The sequence below is a fragment of the Caloenas nicobarica genome, chromosome 10, assembly GCF_036013445.1.
Source record: "Caloenas nicobarica isolate bCalNic1 chromosome 10, bCalNic1.hap1, whole genome shotgun sequence".
Lineage (NCBI taxonomy): Eukaryota > Metazoa > Chordata > Aves > Columbiformes > Columbidae > Caloenas > Caloenas nicobarica.
The window spans coordinates 19,297,544-19,321,297 of NC_088254.1; the positions used below are offsets into that span (position 1 = coordinate 19,297,544).

General features: G+C 45.3%; 1 long non-coding RNA gene across 1 annotated transcript; it reads right to left on the minus strand.

The window, feature by feature from the left end:
- Window positions 1-625: 625 nt before the first annotated feature.
- Window positions 626-20,604, minus strand: LOC135992659 (uncharacterized). The gene is made up of 3 exons (XR_010606756.1): window positions 20,481-20,604; window positions 3,013-3,115; window positions 626-2,338 (listed from the first exon to the last, which is right to left on the minus strand). It is a non-coding gene; the product is annotated as an uncharacterized LOC135992659 (long non-coding RNA).
- Between the last annotated feature and the right edge of the window lie 3,150 nt (window positions 20,605-23,754).

Consider the following 23,754-nt stretch of genomic DNA (forward strand, 5'->3'; position numbering starts at 1 on the left):
AGCGCTTCACATCCCAGAATCCCTGGAAGGATTCACTTGGACACTGCTGTGCCTTGACTCAAGCCCTGGCTGCATCTTTGTGAAAACCCTCATCGCACTCCGTGGGGCACATCCCTAAAACACCGATGCCCCGGCCACGGCTGTTGTGTGGGGGTGGCAGCGGACACCTCCCAAGCCACCACCAGCGCTGACAAAACACATCCCACCACGTGCAGGGACTAGAGTTATCCTTACAAAGCCCCAGTAGCTTTTTGGAGCAGCACACATCCTGCTTACCACAGAACTCTTTTCTGCTACAAAGATAATGCCTTTTCATTATTCTTGTTGAGAAGGTAAGAACTATGAATGGTTAACAAGAAAAGGGAGAGGTTTGTGAAATAAAACTGTGTGCGGGTAGAAGTCACCTTACATATGTAAAACAAACTGGGCCAGGTGGCTGCAGACCTCGGTATTTATTTAAGCTCATAGCTGACACATTGCACTTTTTCCCTTTAGACTGACCTGTTCTCATTTCTCACACACAGAAAAATATTATTTCCAGAAAAGAGTCAATGCTGGGGGTTTTTATTTATTAAAAAAACCTCCCCCCCCCCCAAAACTAACAAAACACACAGAACAACAACAAAACCACAAACAAACCCAAACGACAAAAAATTTAACACACACACACAAACAAAACCCAAAAAACCACCACAAACCAGAACAAAACTAACAGAGTTGTGCCCTGTGTGAGATTGTCCTGACCCTTTGCGGAGCAGGTCTGAGAGCCAAATCCTCAGCACCTCCGTGAGCACACGCTTCCACCCTAACTCCCTGTGCTGAGCTCAGCCGCGGGTGCAGGATCAGGCCACCTGTTTTCTGTAGAAAATAACAGCCCCCAAACACGATTTTTTTTTCACCGCTATGCTGGTTTTGTAAGTACTAGAAATGTCTGTTTGCTTCCGAGGGCGGAGCGGGGCAGCCTGTGCCTTTGTGCCCCGGCACAGCGCCACGGGTTCCTCACCCCGGCAGCACCGGGACAGCGTCGGTAGTTTCCTGGCGCCGGAGAGACGTGTCGGAGCGATCTGAACAACCCGGAGAGATGGATTTGTCATGTAAAAGTAGGAAGTTATTAGCTTCTAAAATGTTTTCTTGTCAGCGGCAGGGCAGCTGGTGCCACCGCGGTGAAGGCAGGTGATGGGCCAGCCCAGGCCAGTGCAAGGTTCTGTGTTGTCACTTGCCAGAGAACAGTGCAATAAAAATCAAGGATGTTCAGCCTGAAAGAGCTCAGTCACACCACAAGGAAGATTTTGTTTGATGAAATATTGAATCCCTTCATACGTTTGTACCAGGCTCTGAATTGTACTCCCCTTCCTTACAACCAGAGGACATTGCCACATCTCCAAAGATTTCACAAATGAGGCAATTTCAGAGTCTGGTTTCCCCTGGAACTGAAATTAAGCTACTTTGGAGATGGAAACCAGCAACTCTTGAAAACCACTCTGCCAGCCGAGCAGGCCAGGATGAGAAAAAAATACAACGTCCCAGAAGTGAACTGCAGGGTGATTTTTAGTAGCACGCAAACTATATTATGACTCAGTACCTGCTTTGTTTTTCTGTAGGAGACCTGGGTTGCACATCTTCCATTTAGCTCCGTAACAGACCCTTGCACTTCAGTTATTCCTTGTTTCATTTCTGCCACACTTTTCTTACCCCGTTTTGGGGAAAACATATTCCTGCCAAAATATAGTCACTGGTGATTGCTTAGCCATCCTCAGACCCACCTTGGATTTAAACTCCATCTTTTTTGTGAGTTGCTGTGAGTTCTTCTCACTGCTGGGGTATGTGTTATTTTCTTCAGTTGCATTTAATTTTGCATCAATTTGCACATTCTTGTCCTGGGCTGAATCCGTCAAGATTTTCCCATGACACATTTTGCCTCTTCTTTTCCCACGACACATGTTCCTTCTGCTGTGGCCAGATCTACTTTGTGGATTCATCTTTTGGGAGAAAAGTGAGGCTGGTTTTCCCAAGTTCACGTTCTCGCCATTAGGATTTTCTGTGACTTCACAAATTTGTCCTGATGTCAGTTTAGACACGGTGTTCTTCAGCTCACTAGGGGTGAAACTCAACATCCTTTCTCACTTGAGTCTCTTAGTTGGTTTGAGCAAAACGTTGCGGTTTGTGCCATGTCACCTGCGTAGCTGTCGATGTTTTATGCTTTCTTTAAGCCTGTTTCTACATTCACAAGTCTAAATTTTAAATGCCATCCAAAGACGTGTGTGTGCAGCACTGGGACCCCTTTTCGAAGGACACCTTTGGGCAAGTCACTTGACCCCTCTGTGCCTCAGTTCCGTGTCTGTAACAGGAGAAAACAATATTAATGGCAGCCTGACTTCCTTCAGATCTTGTGAGGATCAGTGCCTGAACAGAGGTGATGTTCTTGGGTATTACAGTAACAGGGGTCACAGGAGCTAGACAGAAAAATAAAACAGAAGTTAGTTAAGATTTTCTCAGCTGCTAAGGATTAGTGTTCATTTTAAAACCTCCGACTCTTCACAAACTGGGAGACTTACTAATGTGTAGTTTAAAATAAAAAAATAAAATTTAAAAAAAAAAAGCCTCCCAGCTGAAACGAGGATGTTAGCAAGTCTAACAGCACAGCAAAGTGTACTTTACCTCTATCAAAGGCACATTTCCAGCTGTGCCCGTGAGCGCTGTTTGGTCACTGAACAAAGCAACTGGCACCTCGTATCCAACCTACCGAATGATCACAGCCCCATTCAGGTGCACAAACAAGTGCAGAAATGAGCTCCATGCACAGAACTCATTGTTATTCAATCAAGCCTTTAATTGTAAATGTTTTAAGCAAGGAATTGCACTGTTTTATGGAAGTGTGCTCAGTGTTACTCTGCCACGGACATCTGTCATTCAGCAGGCGCCACCCAATAAAAGTACTTAAAATGTTCTGTTCCTCAATTAAAATATAAAACAGAGCTGTTTAGGGGCTTTTACAAGGTGATATCTATTTACCTGACAGATTTCCACACCGGAGGAGCATGAAGCAGGATTTCAGTTTCTGATCAGAAGCAACGGCTCCACAAAACAGTAAAGCTTCAATTATTTTAATTTATTCCTAAAAAAAAAAAAAAACAACACACCACAAAACTTCAGGAATAGTAAAAAATCCCATGAAGAAGAAAGAAATCTGTAAGTCAAAGAGACGCTCAGAACTAGGAAGGGTCGCTGCTGATCATACACAGTGTACGGCCCAAAAGGAGCCTTGGGCTGTCACATCATGTCCTGACCCTGGCAGCCATCCCGACCGGGATCCCATGTCACACCAGCCCAGCCTGGGAAATGCAGCCGTCTCCGAGGAGCTTCAGGTACCCTGTGTTCGTGCTGCAGCACCTCACTGGAGAAACAAAACTGCCTGTGCCAGAGGTAGAAACGATTGCCGATACTAAGCCTCAAGTTGGTAAGTCTGCTGAGCTGCATCATTATAATCTTCCAGGAAAAATGTTAGTTTCCTTTTAAAATTACGGAGCAGAAAAGCAAACAGCAACTAAACCCAAGAACACGTAAACAACTAGCTCCTGGATTTTGCACAACAGGTACTCAGAGGAGGTTTTTCCCTTGAAGCACACTGCTCAGAAAACACGAGGAGATCTTACGTTAGTCCTTAACTCCATCTGATGTGTATTTTTCTTCCTCTCCAGCAGCAGCATGAGTTAAGGATGAGGCATTAGCCCTGGCTACGATATCCCCCTGTCAGTTCAAGTCAGATTCATCATGTTATTTATATGTACCCTTTTGTAAGCGTATCGATTACACAACTGAGTTCTCAAGTGCTTGGGCACTCAATACAGCCACACAATGGAGGAAAGCGTCCAGGTTAACACAGAATTACGTGTGTGCTGAACATACCAGGGGACAAGAATAAATAGTGACATGTACAATTCAAAGCCACGTCTTAAGAGCTTTCTATTTTGTTGCAAGATAGCGCTACACACTATTAAAAATAAAAACTGTAATTGAATTTCCAAGATGTAGCAACCAAAGTTCGCCAGAGTTATTCTTAGCCATGGAAGAATTGCCGTCTTCAGGCCACTTTTGAGCACACCAGATGATTCCACAATAATCCAAAATCCAGTGCAAGCTCCTCCTTCCCCTCTGTTCGTTTTACCCTTTGCATTATGAATGCTCTGGGTAAGGGCTGCCTGTTTCACAGGGAGTTTGGTATCACAGAAAGCTGGTTGTTGATCTCTGGATGCCTGCAGGCCAGCAATCTGTGCTACAAGTTATCCCTCTTAAAAAAAAATTTTAAAAAGACAAGTGGATAAAACTGATACAAGCATCTGTAACAAGCTAATTGGACCCTTGTGGGCAACATAGCAGATACAAAATTAAAATAAACAAAACATCTCGTTGTACAACTGTACTTTCAGGACAGTTATCACAAAGGGATCCGTCTGGATTTTTATTTTAGTTTTGTTTTGTTTAAAAGGACCTAATTACGGCCAGAGCTGGAGTATCCTGTTTTCATCTATAAAGAAAGGATATTTTGCCTCTGAACCTGAGAAATTGTTAGAAGTCGGTAATTAGTATGACTTGTTAATAGAGTTTGGCTGTGATTAAGCTGTGATTGAGTGTGAGTTTGGTTCTTGTCAATGCGAATGCCTGTAAGGTTGAGAGATGTTTAATGAGACACCTGTTGTCAGCAGCACCCGGTGGGCTTTGTCGCGCCTGACTGGAATTTGTACAGCGGAGCAGGAGCGGCCGAGATGCGGCGGCAGCAGGTGCAGCAGGTACCGGATCCCAAAACCAGGCTGGGGAGCGGGAGCGGGCCCGCGAGTAAAGAAGAGTCGGACCCACTGAGAGGGGACACAGCCAGGTGGGTTTAAGCCCCCCCCCCAGAATGTCCAGCCCTTAGGTAGCTGGTAACACTGGGGCTCTTTAAAATGTGACCCTGATGGAGAAAGGTTCTGCACAGCCCAGCCCTTATTCATCCTTTTCCTTGGGCATCATCTTCAAGGAAAAATGTCCCAGTGAGTGACCTCAGTCTTAAGTCACAGACTGCATTTTTGTCTCAAAAATCAGCATATTTTTCCACGTGACTGCCATGTAACCACTCCCCACACCAAAATCCAGACCTGACGATAAATGTGTGTATTTGGACTGCATACGTAAAATATTATTTACTCCAAACTGTCTATTAAACATTTTCAAGTGGCTGCTACTTAAAGCATATCCGGGTTTTACGTGCAAAAAGCTGAAGTAGCTGGAAGCAATCAAGCTGGCCAATGTCAGAGTCTTTTAATATCTGAGAAATGCCTTAGCTGGGAACAAGCTTGTGATGTCCCTCAGGAAGGAGCCATTGGCTTTGTGATGAATCTGAGCAACCACTGGATGGCAATGCTCTACACAAATGTACCTGTGAGCGCAAGCAGCTGAGCCTGAGCAGGCTGCTGTGCCAGGGAGATTAATTCAGACCCGAAAGGTTCAGGCCACCGTGACATTACCAATCCTTTAAATAATATTCAGACTTCTCCTAGCTGTGAGCTCCGGGCACAGAGTTTGGTCAGAGCGAACAAAGCCGACATCATAAAGCAAACTTATTACTAGGCTGAGCGCATTTTATGTTAGATCAGTTTGTGATGGCTTTCCTTCTCATGAGATGGGAAAAAGAATTATTTGTAATTTGTGACTGTATCGAACTATGGCAGGGCGCTTGTGCTGGCCAGCGAGTGATGACTTGAGCGCAGCCCCGATGCTGCAGAGGTGCTGGCCAGCTCAGCTCAGCCCAGCTCAGCTCAGCCCAGCTCAGCTCAGCCCAGCCCAGCTCAGCCCAGCCCAGCTCAGCCCAGCTCCCCGGGGCTCGCCGCAGTGGGAGTCAGCTGAGCCCGTTTAGCTGAGCAGGCTATTTGTGTGCAGTGTGAAAAGCAAAACTAAAGAAAAAAAAAAAAAAAAGAAAAAAAAAAGGGTGTCCAGCAGGTTCTGCTTTGATACAGGCTCCAGAATATTGAGATCAGGTGATTATCCCAAGCGTGATGCCTCTCTGGGCAACAGTGGCCTCCCAGCACGTGTTAATACAACTTTGCCTTCTGCTGCATCACTTATCGATAAGGAATCAGCTGGTGGCCAAATAACCTGATGTTCTTATTTTCCCCCAGGGGTGTTTTTTTTCATTAACATCGCACTGGGTTGGCCTAGTTCTTGTAACAACTACATCTGGCCAAGCCTGTCTGAAAATGTCATTGGCCCAGTTCATGCCCAAAAGAAATCCACTGACAGCTTTGCAGATGCAACAGGAGATTTAGAATTGCAGCCCCACAGAAGATGTATCTAAAGGGGAATACAGTATTTGTGAGGGTCAAGTTTGAAGTCAATTGACAACCACACCACATATATCTTCAAATTAGGATATAACATCATCAAGTGAGTACTTGTACACTGGCTGTTAGGTAAAGCCACTCAGGGCACACGTTGCCTATTCGTCTTGCCCTGGTTTTGACTAGTCTAATATATTTAATAATCACAGCCAATTAGGTAACTCTGCTTACACTGAAAGCAAAAGCAGATGGTCAGTTCAAGTCCTGCAAAAGCCCCTACACTCCCAGTTCTCAGTTCTGTACTCAAACACCCGTGTTGCACTCAGCTGCCTTTTAAGTACTAGAGAAGTAGGATAAGTAAATCCATTTATAAAATACATGTTACATTTCTTTTACGACCCCATTTATCTCCTTTTTCTGGACCTACCTCCTCATCCAAACAACAAGAGAACCGTATCCATCTTGATCTCCTCAGCAGTCCACTGGTAGATGCTTTCTACTGTCAGAAATACTTCGGCTCGGTGGGAAATTAAGGTTCTATCAGCAGTGGGCTGTTCAGGTCCCACTTCTGGTGGCCACCACTCTGCTACAGTGACTCCAAGAGGAGGCCAGGACAACTGCTGTTGATTAGGAACCACTGCTCCAAGTTTCTTGTATTCTTGTATCCTTGTATCATCCATGGGGAGAGCCCTACAAAGTGACACAAGCCTGAACCGGGCTCAGTGGTTTCACTCTTTTTCCATTGGCTTTACAGGAAAAGGCAATTTGTTCCTAATTTCAGCATCTCAGGGCTGTGCTTGAACACAGGTGGGATAAATCAGAATATCTGCATTTATTTAACAGTCAAGGAGCATGAAGGCTAAAAAGAAGGGTGCTGCCTATTGCTCCTCCATTGCATAACATGCTGTCTCTGGATTAGATCCTCTTGGACCCAGTGTTGACGAGGGATGGTACAAATCTCGACCGGGATTCCTGTTGCTGCGCTGGCTGTTTGAAGGCAGATTTGTGCAGGCAATCAGCTCAGCACACAAATCTGGATCTTTCTAGAGTTAGAGCAACTCTCTGGACCTCCAAAAAAGGCAAGGTGACCTTGGAAACTGCAGGGCAGTCCAGAACGCTGGCAAGGCAAAGGCGATTTAGAAAAATGAAATTCTAGACTAATTCCAACCCATTACAGAACACTCAGGAAAAATGAACTGTATCTGCTGAAGTGGCTCGTTCTGTTCAGTGGCACAATGTAATGGGGGATCTGTCACTGTCAGCGCTGCTCTTGTCTCGCTGAAAGCCACCGTGCCTTTCACAACTACTAAATAAAAATCCCAGCCAGCTGTCCCACCTGCTAGAGCAGTTTCTATTCTGGGTTCTGGTGTGCCATAGGTATTGTGCTTATTGATTAGCTGTGGCTCATTGTCCCCTGACATTGTTAGGGAATATTCTCCTGGTTAAAATCACTAGAACTGATAGAGGCAGAACATCTCAAACCCTCTGCAGCAGCCCAGGAGGGTTAGGCTGTGGCTACGTCTGCAGGTCAGACTATGGCAGACTGGTACCGAATGAAAAGGAGGCTAAAAAAGGAATGTTTTGAGAACACACCCAAGTTAGAAAAGACCGAGGGCCTCCCTGACTCCAGCTGTCAATAAGGTGTTAGATAGGGGAAGATTAACACCCTTTAGCAATGACACAGCTGTTCCATTGAAGGTGATAACACGCAATCAGGGAGGGAAGAGTCTAACACGAAATAATGAACAGAGCAAGCGAATATTGGCAAAAGGGAAGTTTTTAGCCCAAGAGGCTGAGAAGGCCTCTTTGAGCTGATTATTTTAGTGGATATAAGTATAAAAAACCCCAGAGCCTCACTTCAGGTCTGCAAAACAAGCGCCAATATTTACCCCTCTTTTTAAAATCAGCCTGGCTCCTAGGAACAAGAAAAATAGTGATAATAGAGAATGAAGTCTCTTATCTGCCTCAGCAGTGAGTGCGCAGATAAAGGCAAAAATCCCTACCCTAAAGAAGGCATGTAGCACTGAATCTCCTTGTCTGAAAGAACAGAAAGTTATGAGAAGAATAGGTTCAGGAAGACAATAGATTTAATAGTGGAAAGAACCTGGTATTTTGCCCACTCTTGTCTTCCATGGAAGGGAATCAGAACAATGAATTTCACCCTCTATTGCTAATGGCTAAAGGTAGAAATTAGTGTTTTGATACAGCTTCAGCTTTTCTGCTGACCTGACTGAGCTTGTCCAATGCATCAGAAACCCCTCAAAACAATGGCACAGATTTCTGCCAGGGGCTGGGAGACATCAGGATTCTTCACACAGAGTTAAACGTGGTAATTAAATGATGCCAGGTTGCCACCATCTAACCTCTCTGCCCACCCTGTGTACGAACAGCACTTCTTCAGCCATGTTGGCCCATTCCATGGTTAGATTTTGGCTGGACTTGAGCGCGATGAGGGTGTCTACCTGAGAGATGGTGGAGAAAATGGCATCACCCCTTCAAAATACAGCATAGGCTTAAGCTGATTGTGAACTGTGCTGCTCTTTGGAGGCAGCGTTTGGGGGATTTCATCTGACACTCGTGCTCTGCCTGTGTGCAGAGCGAGGCTAAATCCTGTGGCACTCACTAAGAGAGGGAACATTTTAAGGAACTGATCTCCACCAAGCCCTTCAGATCCCTGAATTCTTGATGGGTAGCAACTGAGAACCATCCATCTATCCCCCACAGGACTCAGAGACCCACTGGCCCTTTGCTGCCTCACTCGCTATCTCATCAATTACCCACAACCCATCATCAGAAAAAGATATTACTCTTAGCCCCCACAGCCCCAAAGCTGACAAGTCCTGTTCCTCCCTCTGCTGGGACCTGCTCCGGGGAGCCCCCCTGCTCCCTCCGTGTCCCCTGTGCCGCTCCCCGGCCACCCCGCATGAGCCATTTCGAGGAAAAAAGTGAGCCAGGCCCCGCCACCGCCTCGCAGGGAAGCGACAAGCGCTGCATCTGTTCGCTCTCCTCGGCGCTCGGGAGCTGTGACATTGCAATCGGTACAGCCTGGAACAGAACAGGCAGGAGCTCTGGGGAGAGGAGAGGGTCTGGCTGGAAACAACAACAACCGCAGGGACACCACCGGCACCAGCGGGAGCAAAAATGTTGCTTTACCACTTCTGAGCGGAGCAGAACATATGGACAGTCTGGGACTGTTGTCAGCAGCCCAGAATGGGGTAGCTCTGTTCTGGCAAACTCCATTTTTTGTCTTTATGACCAAAGAATAGTTGCATGTTAGAAGCTCTGTAGTTGCTAGGGGAAGAGCCATTAATATGTTGGCGACTGAGAAGTCAGCCAAAGCAAATGCTGAGATAAAATTACTTTTTCCCCACTTCTGTTTCACCCTGAGCGTGTCATTCAGTGTGTTTTCTCTGCTCAGGGTACCTCTTGCACACTGGGCTGTGCTAACTTCTTTGTCCTTTTTGATTTTATTTTTCACCTTTCCCAATCACAACTCCGAAGAATAATATAAATCTGACAGCCTGGAAAGACTTCCTACATGATAAATCCCTGCTTACTGGCAGAGCAAGACTGCAGACTGTTTTTCTCCTGTAAAAACTTTAATAGCCTGAAAATTACGAATAGCAAATAAAATAACAGTGATGGTAATGGTCAGATTGTGCTGCTAAATGAGAGCATGAGGATGGGAATACACCCACAGGAGGGAGATCCGACAGAATAATTAATAATTTGGTGATAGGGTTCAAGGGTGCTGCCTGGTTCCCAGCACACAAGCGGTTATCAGGCTTCTCTCTGCCCAGCTCCTGGGGTAACTCTGTTCATCACCTCATTCCAGAACAGAAATGCTTTTTCCCCTGCCTAGTTTCACCCCCTGGGGCAGGCAGTGGCTCCCCAGGTCAGGTTCTCCCCTCCTACACTTGCAGCCTGTTTCTCCGCACTGGTCAGTGCCCACACAGGTGACACAGCCAATTCTGGAGAGGTTTAATCCAAACCAGAACAAAATATTCTTATTCCAAAATAAATACATCTGTAAATCTCCTGATTGTAGAACAGAGTTCACAAAGCAATGGAGAGAATACAAGGTTAGTGCCTCTCAGGCACCCCTCGATCCCTTCAGCTCAGTCACCATCCATAAATAACAGTGCAACTATACAGAGAAGATGATTTTTTTTTTTTTTTCCAAAAGCCCTGAGTTTTAAAGCAACTGTTCCCAATTCCCTCCAGTAATTCCCCAGGCAGGTCCCCTTTACCCTGCTACAGAGGAGCATGGCTCCAAACCATTCTTGAATGAAGTCAGTTCTGCTTTGCTTGTTTGTTTGTTCTAACCCGCACCACTTACAACTGTTTTCAAAACTGAGAAACAATACAAAGCTGCATTTTGTATGATCACGCAATACCCTGCAAACACAAGTATTCATTAAAAAAATAGGCTGGGCGCTACGACTGCCAGCTTCCGACTCCGCTGTGATACAGGCACATTTTTTTTTCCCCAGAGAATTTTTTTTTCCATCATGAGACACCAAACAAAAGTCACGAACAGTTCCCCTGATCAAAAGAAACCTGTGCCAGAGTCTGCGGCTTGTTCACCCCGTCCGTTCATGCCAGCCACTGTTCATTTCATTGAACGCTCACTCTGCTCTGCAGATGGCTCTTGAGAAAGTCAGAGCAACTTCTGCTCTGTACATAATACACTGAGAACAAACGTGTTGTTTCTATCAGTGGAAAAGGAATTTAACTATTCTGGGACGCAGAAACCTTGTACACAGCAGTTCGGAGTGCTGGGATCTGTTAATACTTTGTCCATACTGTCAGTATGGATGTACATGGCCTTGCTCCGGTACTAATCAGTGTTGTATATAGAAATGGTATAAGTTTTTAAAATGCTTTGCTTTTATGTAACAGACCAATTACAGTCTTAATAATCACCAATATTCAGAACTGGTCTGAAAGCCTTCTAAATCCTAGGCTCATTTTCTCCATAGATCTTCCAGCTGTTCATTTGTCAGATTTCAGCTGCAGCGCTGCATCACCTTTATCCGCTCCCCGACACTCCCAGCACCTCCGAACACAGCCAGCGACTCCAGCCTGCTTTGTATGCAGATACTGTGCAATAAATAACTAGCCACTTAATTGCAGGTAAAGTGTTAGATCAGTGTATTCTGAAAGCATCTAGAAGCGTAGGAGGTGAGTTTTGTGAGGACAAGAACAGCATTTGCTGAACGTACTTTGGATACCTTCAGTCAAACCATGAACAAGAGTGCTTTAGGTTGAAAGAGCTACAGAAAAATACATCTCTGCCTTGCATGAGACTTACGCTATTTTTTCCCATTGTTTTCCATGCTAATTTGGAACAAAAAACCCAAACATTTTGACCTTTTCCATTAAAGGGAACAAGAGCTTGTCTCCAAGGCAGTGGGAACCATGAAATCAAGAGCTGGAATACAAATTTGTGCCTTCTTTTTTAGAAAACTGAAGAGGAGCCAGGAGTCCTGGACCACCATCCCTAGAGTTCACCGACTTCCATCGTCTGGAGGTGTGAAGGGAAAAGCCCTGCTGCCAAAGCCCCTGATACGTATGAAAGTCTCATGTTCTAAGCTCCCAGCTGACACAGCTCCAGAACAGAAGCCGTAAGTCCCATAAAACCAATTGTCTACTCAAGGCTTTCCACTACAAGGAAAAAAAAAAAAAAAAAGGCAGCTTGGGATCAGATGCTCCCAAGGCTTCCCAGCTCCTGGCTTCTCCCTGGCTTGGCAGATGCCTTGCAAAGGAAACTGGAGCCAACAAGGCCGGTGGCTCCAGCACCTCCCCGAGCAGCTGTGATGAAGTCAGATAATTGGTAGGAAAAAGTAGATTCTCTTGTAACTTGGTCAGCATCTGACCCATCAATGGACTTTAATGGAAGACTGTTCCATGAGAGGGCATTGCATCGGCTCCAGTCGCTAGTGTCACGATACCCACAAGGGCAACCATGAGCTTTCTATCACGTTTGGGCGTAAAACTCCATGTCCTACACTAGAAAAGAAATAAATCATTATCCAAATTTCACATATGGTGAAACTGAGGCACCGAGAGATGAAGTTCATTAACCAGTGTTGTTCACAAATGCACTGGGCCAGCTGGGCCTGCTGTCAGCTCTCCTGCCTGCTGCTTTTAGCACAGGCTGCATTTCCGTCCCATCATCAAACACAGCCAGCCACGGTGGCATAAGACCACGGACTCATGTTTCTCACCTCTTGAATATTCAGTATCAATGCTCAAATACGGCTTCAAACGCTTTAAACTGTTCTGAACTTTTTACTTAAATGAAAGAGTGCTCTTCAAGGTGCGGGAGGAGTCAGACCCTTAGGCTTTCTTTGTCTGAAAAAACCCGTAATTGAAGAAAATAGCCCTCCTCACTGACTGAAAGGGAATAATTGAAACGCTCTTAATAGCTATTAGTTTGGTGATGAGAAGGCCCTATTTAGTGAGGCTAAAGGATTAAAGAGGAAACAATTTGAATTCCTCCAGCTCCCTCTCTCACAGCACACCCTCTCCAAAACCTCCTCCTCAACTCCACCGCTGCCCAGCTGACTTTAAACTGCCAACACCGACAAAAAGGGGACGTCGCATCTTTTACAAACAGCCTTTTGTTTGCCGCTCTGACACCTGCGAAAAGCAAAATTGTTATTTTCTTGCTGCTCGTTGCTAGTTTGATGCCCACTCTGGGGCCCTACATCAGAGACACTGTTCAAAACAGGTTGCAGGGGTCCGTTTCCGCGCTGTCTGCCGATGGTGCTGCCTGAAGGAAAACCATGGAAACGGAGTTTGACAGGCTCGGGGGGACCCGCGGCTGCCAGAGCCGCTGCCTTTGAGCGCCTGATGAAGACATCACAGAGCAAACACAACATTAAACCACTGCTGGCTGCTTTGCATCACTTAGAATGCAAATCTCTTTGTTCTGCTCGGCCCTCGCGTTCGGTAGCCGACGAATGTATCCTGTCATCTAACACGGATTTGACGACCCTTTTCCCCCACCCCAAACATTCATCTTCACGTCCCCCAAAAATATAATTTGGTGCGGGAGGGAGGCTCAAGTGGGGATGTACATGTGAAATGGCCCCGGCTTTTTTCAGTTCATGGGATTTCCACACACAAATTAAACGCCCCTATTGCACAGTAGAGCGGGCTGAGTCGCTTTGTTGCTCCTTCTGCATTATTTGATTTGGATTCATTTATATGGCAACTCGCAGGGGTAAATTTTATGTCATCTTTATGTTGCAGATTAAAAGGCTAAAGTAACCCTTTATTTGAGCAGCATGTCCCTTCCAACCCTTCATTGTGTCCATATGAAAACAGAGGGGAAAAAGCTCCAGACCCTTCCAGCCCCATAATTCCAGGTTTACAACTTTTTATGCTAAATTTGAGCTGTGTGGTTAATTCCCCCCCTCCCTTTGTAAGCAGGTGGCGTTTTTGTTGCAGATTCTGCTTGCCTTGGTCAAGGGCAAAGCTCTGCAATGACCCCCACCTTGGTGCTCAGACGTGCCACTTTGGTAGCCCCTGACAAGCCATGCTAAACGTGGGGCAGCCGGGAAGGCTTTTGTGCTGATTGGAGAACCCCTAATGAAAGTATGCAGAAGGAAGGAGCTGGCATGTGACAGCAAACAAACTGACCATCCTCTCAGAAGCAGTAATTTCTCATTTCATTCTCCCTCCGCTGCCTAACTCACATGTTATTCATGCTGGGAGAGGGTTGTCATCCCTAAACTGGCAGCAATACCCAACTGAGGGCTGCAGCTTGCAATCAGGAAATTATTTAAGCACGTTTCAATCTGCCTCTACCAAGATTCAGGAAGACTTAAATGGCATTTATGTTAAGACCATTCTCAAAGGCTTTCCCAAAAATACAGCCAGCCGCCTTATCTAAGTAGCTTCTTGGGCAGCTTTGGGAAGCTTGGGCTCAAGGGCCCTGGACTGGAGGATGTAGCAGTGGTTACACCAAAACAAAGATACTGCCTCCTGCCCGGACCTTTTCCTAATAAATCCCTGGCCACTGGGAATAATCCATAGAAAGGCCACAGTTTTGCCACCCTCGTGTTTTAGTGGGATCAGTTCTACAACTGGGAACAAAAGGCAGACCCAAGATTAGAAACATTTCCAAGTCATGGCCAAGTCCTTTTCCTTTCCTTGCTACTGCCACAGTGGGTGCTGGTCTGTGACATCTGCGGTCCATCAAAATCGGGCATCTTCATACAAAGCTGGAGAAGAACAGTCTGCCAAGACAAGGTTTTCTACTGAGCGGCTGTTTTCTATTTCCAGTACTGGTCCCAGGCAGCTTTAAGTCTTTTTTCCAGCTACAGCCAGGGAAAAGACACACCTTACAGCACGGGTTAGCTGTGTCTGCAGAAACTGTTATTTGTAGGTGAAATCAGTGTGCAGCTATTGGAAAATACAGCTATAAATCTCCACACAAGTGTTGAGGTAATGTCACACAGTATTTTGGCAGTCACCAAGGAGATCCAGGTGCTCTTGTTTCTCTCCGCTTCCCAAGCTTCTTTGGGTTATCCAAGCCTTTCTCCTTTCACACTTTTTTCCCCACCTTTTTTTCTTTCTTATTAGGCTGAGTCCTGGAAAGACCTTCCATTTTCTTACAGCCTCATTGACTCTGCTTTCCTGACTCAAATCCCTCTACAAAACTTCTCAGAAGTGACATTTAAAATAATTTTTTAAAATGACTATTTTGGGTCACATTTTTTCCTGCACATTGATGTCCTCTGAGTTTGAACTGCAGTGTTTAGTTTTGACTGTGAGGCAAAGTTGACAGTTTCCCAACTGACCCAAAGTCGGGTCAGAAAAGAAGAATGAAAACCAGAAAGACAGCCCAGAATGTCTAAGCAGACAACAATCAGATTTCCATGTCAAAAAGAGGGCAAAACTAAGAATGTGAGACTTGCATGAAAAATTTTGTAGACAGTTATTTTTTTCCTTTTCCTTTCACAGTGGGACAAATTCCACTTTTATTTCAGTTCATCTGTAAAACACAAGGAGCCAGCTGACCATAGCATTGGTTCCAAATGAGGGCAGCTGACAAGGGAAAGGTGAAAGGGACTTGTAACTGCTGCAGTTCTAAGAGATTATTTCAATGAGAAAACCCCTCAAACTGATTTCCAAATGATAGGGGAAAGCACTAGAAGATCATCTAACATCTCCTGACATAGCAGACTCCAAGGTGTAATTAATGCCTTAGTCATTTCAAGACAGGGCATCTCCTCCTGTTCTCTCAGGCTTTGCAGAGGTACATGGTGGTGATGTCCTCTGGTTCTTGCTTACAGAGGATTGTAAACAAGAAGGGAGCTTTAAGAGTCTGGGAGCAGAGTTAATCGTCAGAACTTGGGTGCAGGTGGAAGAGCAATGCACAGAAGAGCAGCTTGGCTAGAAAAACACTGGGACCAACCGCTTTAGCTCACACATAAGATGTCTGGAGTATATTTTAGGTGAATTCTAACTCCCCTACTTCTTCATGTATGTTGGAGACCATTGTGTGTTACTTCGCTTCAGGGACCATAACATCTGAAGAGTGAAGCCTGCATCTCATACACAACATACTTTCCAAACGTTTCTTTATTCTCAAAGAATTTAGAAATTAATTTTCAAGGCAAGCTGAAAAGGACTAGTTCATCACCAGCATGTGACCCTTCCCATGGAGCACCGTGTTCCTCTCCATGGTTTAGTGCTAGATTTAGGTTATGGTTGGGCTTGGTGATCTTAAGCGTCTCTTCCAACCAAAACAACTCTACAATTCTACGATTCTCCAGCTGCACCTCCTCACACCTGAAACACTAGCTGTTTCGCCATCTCCCTGACATGGAGAGGTACGATGGCACAAGGCATTTCCCAGGGAACTGTCCCCACTAATAGTGACATTGCTCAAGCAGAGCCTGAATCCCATCAGCAGGAAAGATCCCTCCCATCCAGACCAGCAGCACTGATCAGAGAGTTTGGGACTTCCAGTATGTTACAATTTGCAAGTCTACAGCTATTAGACAGAGAGGGATATTCAGAAACAGCCTAATTAGGTGCATTTTCTTCTCTAACCTCAGTCAAAAACTAGTCAGACTGCGCTTTAGATTGTGACATCCTATTAAATGCAGAACACAGGCCAATAGCTTTCATTTTCCCTTGTGATGCTACAGACTCTTGTTTTTATAGTTTGACAGAGAGACATAATTAGGCCTCAGAAAGGACAAGTCTAGACTATCAGTTCCCCACAGAGGCTCCCTGGAAAAATCAGAATCCACGATTATTCTCCACTTTCCCACTGAGGCAAATTTGTGGATATCTGCTCTCCTGCCTCAGATACCCTGTTCACAGCCTTTAAACCTGCGACTCTACAGTCCTGTCACTAGAAGGGCACAAGGGAAGAGACAGGGAAGGATGATGCTGGTGTTGAACTTTCCAAAGGGACAAGAGCAAGTTACGAACAACATATGGCATCACTAATGCTATAGGTGTGACTGCTTTTCAGTGCTGCGGAATTCATTGCTGTATTCCTGCCCCCCTCATTGCTGCCCAACAGAACTGAGCTTTAAAAAAGAAAAAAAAAAGTTAACTTTTCATCTCTATCACGTAGAAGATGAACCAGACACAAATTAGCAGACTGAGCATGATTCCTTTCCAGGGCAAGGCATTTAGTGACACTTGTTCACTGGGGTCCTTGCCAGTTCTCCCCTGCTGCTGAGTTACCTGCAGCTTCACTTGTCAGTTTTGCACAACCAGGAAGCAAATTCAGTCTCTGATTGCGTCAGTCTCTCCCTCACAGACAACTCTTTAGTCTTCCTTTGCCAAGTGGTACGTACCAGCTCCCTCTTGCTCCTAGTTTCCAAGTGCTTGGATGGTTTCTGTGCCTCTCCTGTTGAGCTGCAACCTTGGACACACCTGACTCAAATGAACTCTCAGCCTCAATGATCACAAAGCACCGGTCCCTTTGCTTGTTTTTGCAATAGCATCATATTTCAGAAGCATCTTCAGTTCCTAATCCCCAGTAATCCTCAGATCCCGCTGTGCCTAGCCAGCAATCCCTAATTCTATGTAAACCATTCTACAGCTGTCTTCATTATATCACATGTTACTGTTTTCAAGCCATTTCCTCAACCTATCAGCATTGTATTGAGTTTTAATCCTGTCTTCCAAAGTGTTACTCAACACATTGCCTGGGAATTGGACTCACAAGGAGCACCAGCTCCTGTTCCCTCCTGCCTCCCATTGCTAAACTCACTGCCCGCTCTGTTCCCAAGCCAGGGATGTGCAGCACAGAATACACTGCTGCTGCTGCCACCTTTTTGTTGTTGTTGCAGCATTGTCCTGTCTTATTTGAGATGTCAAACCTACTCAAGATTATTTCACCCCATGGAAAACCCTGAGCCGTTGATACCACAGAACTGCGCAGAAATTCTTTGCAGAGCTTATTCACCTCTCAACAACTGCAAGAAAGGGTTTTCCATGCGTAACATGCAAGGCTTATTCCTCACTTTGGCCAAGGGTTATCACATCCCAACCAGGCTGCCACAGAAACACTCCATCAGCCAGGGCTGTGCGGTTGCTAGATGTCCCCATCGCTGACACGGGCACCTTTTCTGGGCCAAAAAGACACCAGTTGTGGTTCCAGGGTGCTGTGCTGTACTCGGCATCTCTCCACGCAATTAGACCAGCCGTTTGTGCTCAGGCTCCCAAGCACTCAGTGGAAGTAAAATGCTTACACAAACCCTCTGCCTACAAGGCCTTGAAATCTTTAGGGGGCCTGGCTTTGTTGCCTGGTTTTCCATTGACGGGCTGATGGAGACATCACAAATCTCTCCAAAGGCCAGGCACTACGCTTCTTTCAACATCAAAGGGTGCCAATGTTCACTCTGCCTCGCAGCCTGGGGCAATATAAGTCACATGTGAATAGGTGAACTGAGTGTTTCAGGTTAAATTCTCTCTGGATATACAAATATTTCTGCTTGGATAACTGATATTATTGTGTTGTTTCTCCATCAACACCAAGTATTTTCTATAAATCATAATATTCCTATGGAAAACAAAGTTTTATAGGTGAAAAAAAAAATGAAGTACAGTGTTGTGGGAAGAGAATTAACTCATTTTGAATATACGTTGTTAATCAGTAAACTGATGAGATTTTTCTTGGGCTCTTTCAACATCCATATTTATGTTCATGTCCTCTTAGACTGAATTGAGTCTCTGGTCACAAGGATGTGAACCACCTTCCCCAGAACAGATCTGGCATGTTTCTTCCCAAAAGCACTTGACCCCCAGGGAGGCTCACGACTGCCCTGATCACCTGCTCCCCGCGCTGCTCCTCACTCCCCCTGCACAGCTCTCGCAGCCGGTGACACAGATGTCACCTCCTGGCTCGGGTCACCAGCTGGAGAAGGCGAAACGCCTGGGTGGTGGCTGTTTGGAGAGTCTGATTCACCCTGACTGGCACAGTTGTGGCGCCTCCGCGAGGGGTCTCTGCCACCTCCAGACAGGAGACAGGACAGCTGGGGCTGTCAGTAAGTGACACTGCACAGAGACGGCTCTCACACCTGCCGAGCCTTCTGCAGGCAGGGCACTGGCAGGAGCTCCCGGCAGCGCTATATCAGCACATTTGCACAACGCCCGCGCCGCTGCCAACTGGCCCTGTCTGCTCTGAGCAGCAGTTGCAAGCACCTGATGCTGCTGCAGAGAGTATTTGGTCCAGCATCTTGCAGAGTATTCAACAGATCATCCCCTGGGAGAGAATGCCAAATCCCCAGGGGTTCTGCTGTTCCCAGGAATAAAACAGCTATTAAATTCAGGCTGTTGGCTACTCGACAGCCTCGCTCAGCTCCGAGCCTCCCCGCACCTCGCCTGCGCTCTCAGCAGCCAGCTACATCCCCCTGGTTCGACAGGGCAGGGAGCGAAGCAGACGGCAGCTCAGCAGCATCTGCAGCCTCCTGCAGAGCACACAGCTCGCCCTCCACACCACGACTACTGTTCTTCACACCAGAGACAGATTCTTCCCTTGGACAGACACCCAGCTCAGCCTCCAAGGCTTCGCACCAAGCAGAAACGGGAGCTGGGAAACGACATGGTCTTAAATGGTGTGGGTTTAATGAGATTTTTTTTTTGGTGACCTCTGCAGGAAATTGCTTGTGCTCAGTATTGTGTTGGAGTTAACACCCAGCAGAAATTGTAGTGAGGCAGTAATTGCCAAGTAGCTGTCTAAGATCTCTGTGCCATCAGGCAATGATTTTCATTTCATACATTAGTCACAATTTGCTGTCAGAGCTGCAGATAATCAGTACATCCCCTTGAATGAGAAGGAAGAAGGGGAAAAAGCGGCCCAGCATTGAGGAAAATGCATGGAGCCAACATGGGTTGTGTGGGTCTCCCCGTCACCCCTCCAGCCAGCCAGGGGCTGCATTGCTACTCGAGTCAGTCACACACCACTTCACACAAACTCGGGGATTAAGAATAGAAAAATGTATTTGCATGCCCTTTTCTGGAAGGTTTTAGTGAGCATCAGGTGGATTATTGTGGGGAACTACGGTGGGTCTGTGGATTCCCTGACGGAGAGCATGGGAACAGAAATTAGCCTTGAAGATATTAGCGCCTAACCATGAGAAAGACGGGAGTAAAGGAGTATCTGGAGATATTAAGGTGTACCCATGAGAGAGAAGGGAGTAAAAGAGTAACATTGATGATAGCAAAATTAGCCAATTAGATGTTACTACTGCAACTTGTAACCAATACCAAAAAAGACACATAGGCTGGTAAAGACTATATAAAAAGGCGTCTGTGGCAATAAATGGAGGCCGCTGTTTGTACCTAAGAACTCGGTCTATGTCACTTGTCCGTCTCAACTGGGACAGATTACACACCAGATTTTCCATTATTGCCATTGCCCAAACCGCAACGATGGCAGATTCCCCACCATCCTAATGCAAAGTATCTTCTCAGAAAGATGTTCCTTAGAAATATGGACTTCCCAAAAGTATCAGGGAGATTATCTCTCTGCTTTACTCAGGGATACTCAAGCACATGCACCTACAGCATTACAGGTACCTCCGTAACAGTCGTTTTCATTTTATGCTACGCTGGCCTCCTTCCTTTTCAAACCAAAGTGTCCTCCTGCCACCAATCACTGTCGAAGTCACTGAGCAGCTCCCCTACCTTCACATCTCTGAACTTCTAGACATCACATCCCGAGTTGATTTTGGTTCCCGATTCCTCCTGCTGCTCCTCATCGTTGCAGCCGTCACAGCATGTATGAGGATATGAGCCTGTGCTGTGGGATCTTCTGGAGAAGTTATCAGGGTGCCCTGGCAGGAGAGAGACAGACACACGACCTGAGAGGACAGTCGCTTGTATCGTGTGTTGCTAGAACAGCCCATACTTTGGCGAGCAAGGGACAGGCTGGTGTCATTAGACAGAAAGCAGCCTGAGAAGTCAGAGCTAATGGTCAGAAAAATTCCCACATCACCTGATTTGGTACAGAAGATATTCATCACCTCAATTCTTCAAAGCCAACAGCCACAGCTAAAGAACTACGCTCTGGCAGCCAAAATCTTAACATTTTTTGGTATGACAGTGTTGGAATCAGTATTTCAGGCTGTAATTACTGGGGGAATTGTGCTTCACCAACAGCCACAGTATTTACACCTGATTTGTGGTTGTTAGATGTTCATAATGAGTCCATCACCATGGTACCTCCCAACCTCAGTCCAGCCTCTAGCTGTCACAGAAGCACTCCAAAAATCAATTTAGGCAGGTGATAAGCTCTAAACAGACTTTATCCTAACCAGAACTGTTTAGTGGAGAACCAACTAGAAACAGGGTTTATCCAAAATCATTCAGCATTCTGATAACATTATAAAACACAGATTCAGATACCAGTTAGGAGTTCAATTATTACATAGCCACTTCAAATTCAACAGATCCCAAAACTCCAGAATGATGATTCAAAATGCACATCTACCCACTCATATAAAGTGAGGACACTCAAAAGTACCCAGAATATCACTCACTAATACAACAGGGGGTCCCAATCTTGAGGGGCTTCCCTTAGTGGTATCCCAGTCTAAGAAGGAGACCGTGCACTGCAAAGCCACCACACCCATGAAGACCAAATCAAAGCTGGTCTCCAGCAACTCCATTTATATCCTAATTGAATCTGAGCTGTGGTCATTTATGGTAGTGGTCTGGAACCTTCTCTCAAACAAGGTGTTTCATTGGCCAAGGGCCCTGTCTGTCAACCAAGGGGCAGGTACATGACCCTGGTGGTCCCACAGCTGGTGCTTTTGGGGATGATGAGTGCCCCTGCCACATGAGCTCTTCATGCAGCAAGAGGGAATGGCTTTCCCTGAGCTTTTGAACAGCCTTAAAAGGACCATTGTAGGATTTTTTCACTCATTTGCATCAACTACTGTGAAATCATGATGTGAAAATCTTCACGTTTCAAATAGTGTTTGACTCTTTCCAGGATATTTTTGACAGGCAGGCTGCTCAGTCTGGGAATGATTATCTTGCAGAAGTTGTACCTCGTCCATTGACTCACTAGGCCCATCTCATGTCTAGCTTAAAATCTGCATAATGAGCAGCAAACCATTTGCCTTGCAATCCATTCTCCCATTCAAAGCTTCTCATGTGCCAGGTTGCTGTTTTTTAATCACACGAAATGGTATGTATTAATGAGCTCTGAAGTTACATAAAGATAGATCTAAAGCATAAAAACACTAATATGCCCTGTAGCATTCAGTGCTTTGAACACGGAATGGCATCTGTGTGAGAGTGTGATTGCACGCAGCTATGGAAACCGGTGCCAGAAAATGGGGAAATGCTGAACAAGTAGTGCAAGACTGGAAAAAAAACCCAAAACTGAAACAAAACACAAACCTGGGAACAAAGATATTCCGTTTGCATAAAAAGGCCTAGTTCGCTAGCAGCCTGAATTTGCAACTTTCTGCTTTTAAGCGATTCTTTTATGGTTCTGCTGGCAACATGTAGATTGTCTTTTTCCTGAAAGAAAATTTGCCTCTCCCTCCAACCCCCAGCAGAAACGAGGGGTGAGCCGGTTCCCAGGCCAGCTGTGGCTGTTCCGAACTGGACAAGTTTTGCAACCCTGGAAAAGCACAAGGCCTTTCCCCATCTTTGCGTTCATCCTGAGCAATTTCCTTCTCATTTCCAGATGGTGCCAATTAAGAGTAAGAACCCCTTGTTAACAAAACAAGCACAATCTGAGACTTTAATGAATAAAACTAGAGTCATATAATATGCCCAAGAGAAGCCAAAATGAAAAGAACGATTGCAGTTGGCCACCACTCAGGTTGCTGGGTCTTAAATTTGTAAAATGCTATGGTTGGAGATTTTATTTTTAATACTAAAGGCTGCCTTCTACTGCCGAGTTCAGTGGTATTATTTTGAGGCTTAGAGATAAGCACTTGGATAAACCATTGCAATCAGTGACTGAGGTGGGACTTAAACAGTAAAGCTGGGCCATATGTAATTCATATTAGAAGGTATTTTTCTCATATATTATTGAGTTCATTTTATTAATTGGTAGTTGGTAATTAGGTATGCATCCATGCTTTCAAAACAACAAAAAAAAATCAGATAGTCCTGGCTGGAAGAGCTCACCATTGAGACTGGCTAGAAATGGCAGCTACATGAACTCAGGCTACAAACCAGATCTGCATGTTTTATGTCACAGGAAGGCAATTAACTTTCTTTACAGATTACCTAAGGATGTAATGGATGATCTGTCACTTGAAAACTTCACCTTGAGGGTGAGCACCTGCCTAAAGAGCGTTCTCTACTGCCACTGTGTGCAACTTTTCTCAATTCACAGACTTCTGAAAATAATGCTATGGATGTTTCAGCTCTTGGGTAGCAAACCTTAAGGTTGCTTTGTTTGTATTAGTTACCCTTTCCTGATTCTGCACAAATAAGTCATGAACTCTGGGATTTGTGGACCACAGTCTAGAAAAAAAAGTCACTTTGCTCAACCCAATGTTCTGAAGTTGATGGAAGACTTACGGAAAAAATCCCCCTGTGTGGTGGAGGAAGGTCTTTCTGACCATATGGTCTGTAAGTCCAAAAAGATATGTTGCAAGTAGAGTTGAGAAGAGATAAACCAAGTGAATGTTGGATAACCTTTTCCTTTAATAATTTATTTTTGTGTTTGGAAATATACTGTGGTATTTTCATATTTGAAAATGCTTGATTTTTTTGGTATGATGGTATTCAAAGCCTGAGCACATACCAGCTGGTACGATACTACATCAAAAACCACACCATGCCCATCGTAGCATAAGCCTGTTAAAAAACAAAGGAAGAAATACAAATATTTCAGGCTATTCTTCTATGCCAATTTACAATATTTGCTTCCTTTCTTCCATGAAACACCAGCATGGAGCAGAGCAGGTTTAACACATTTATATCACATGAG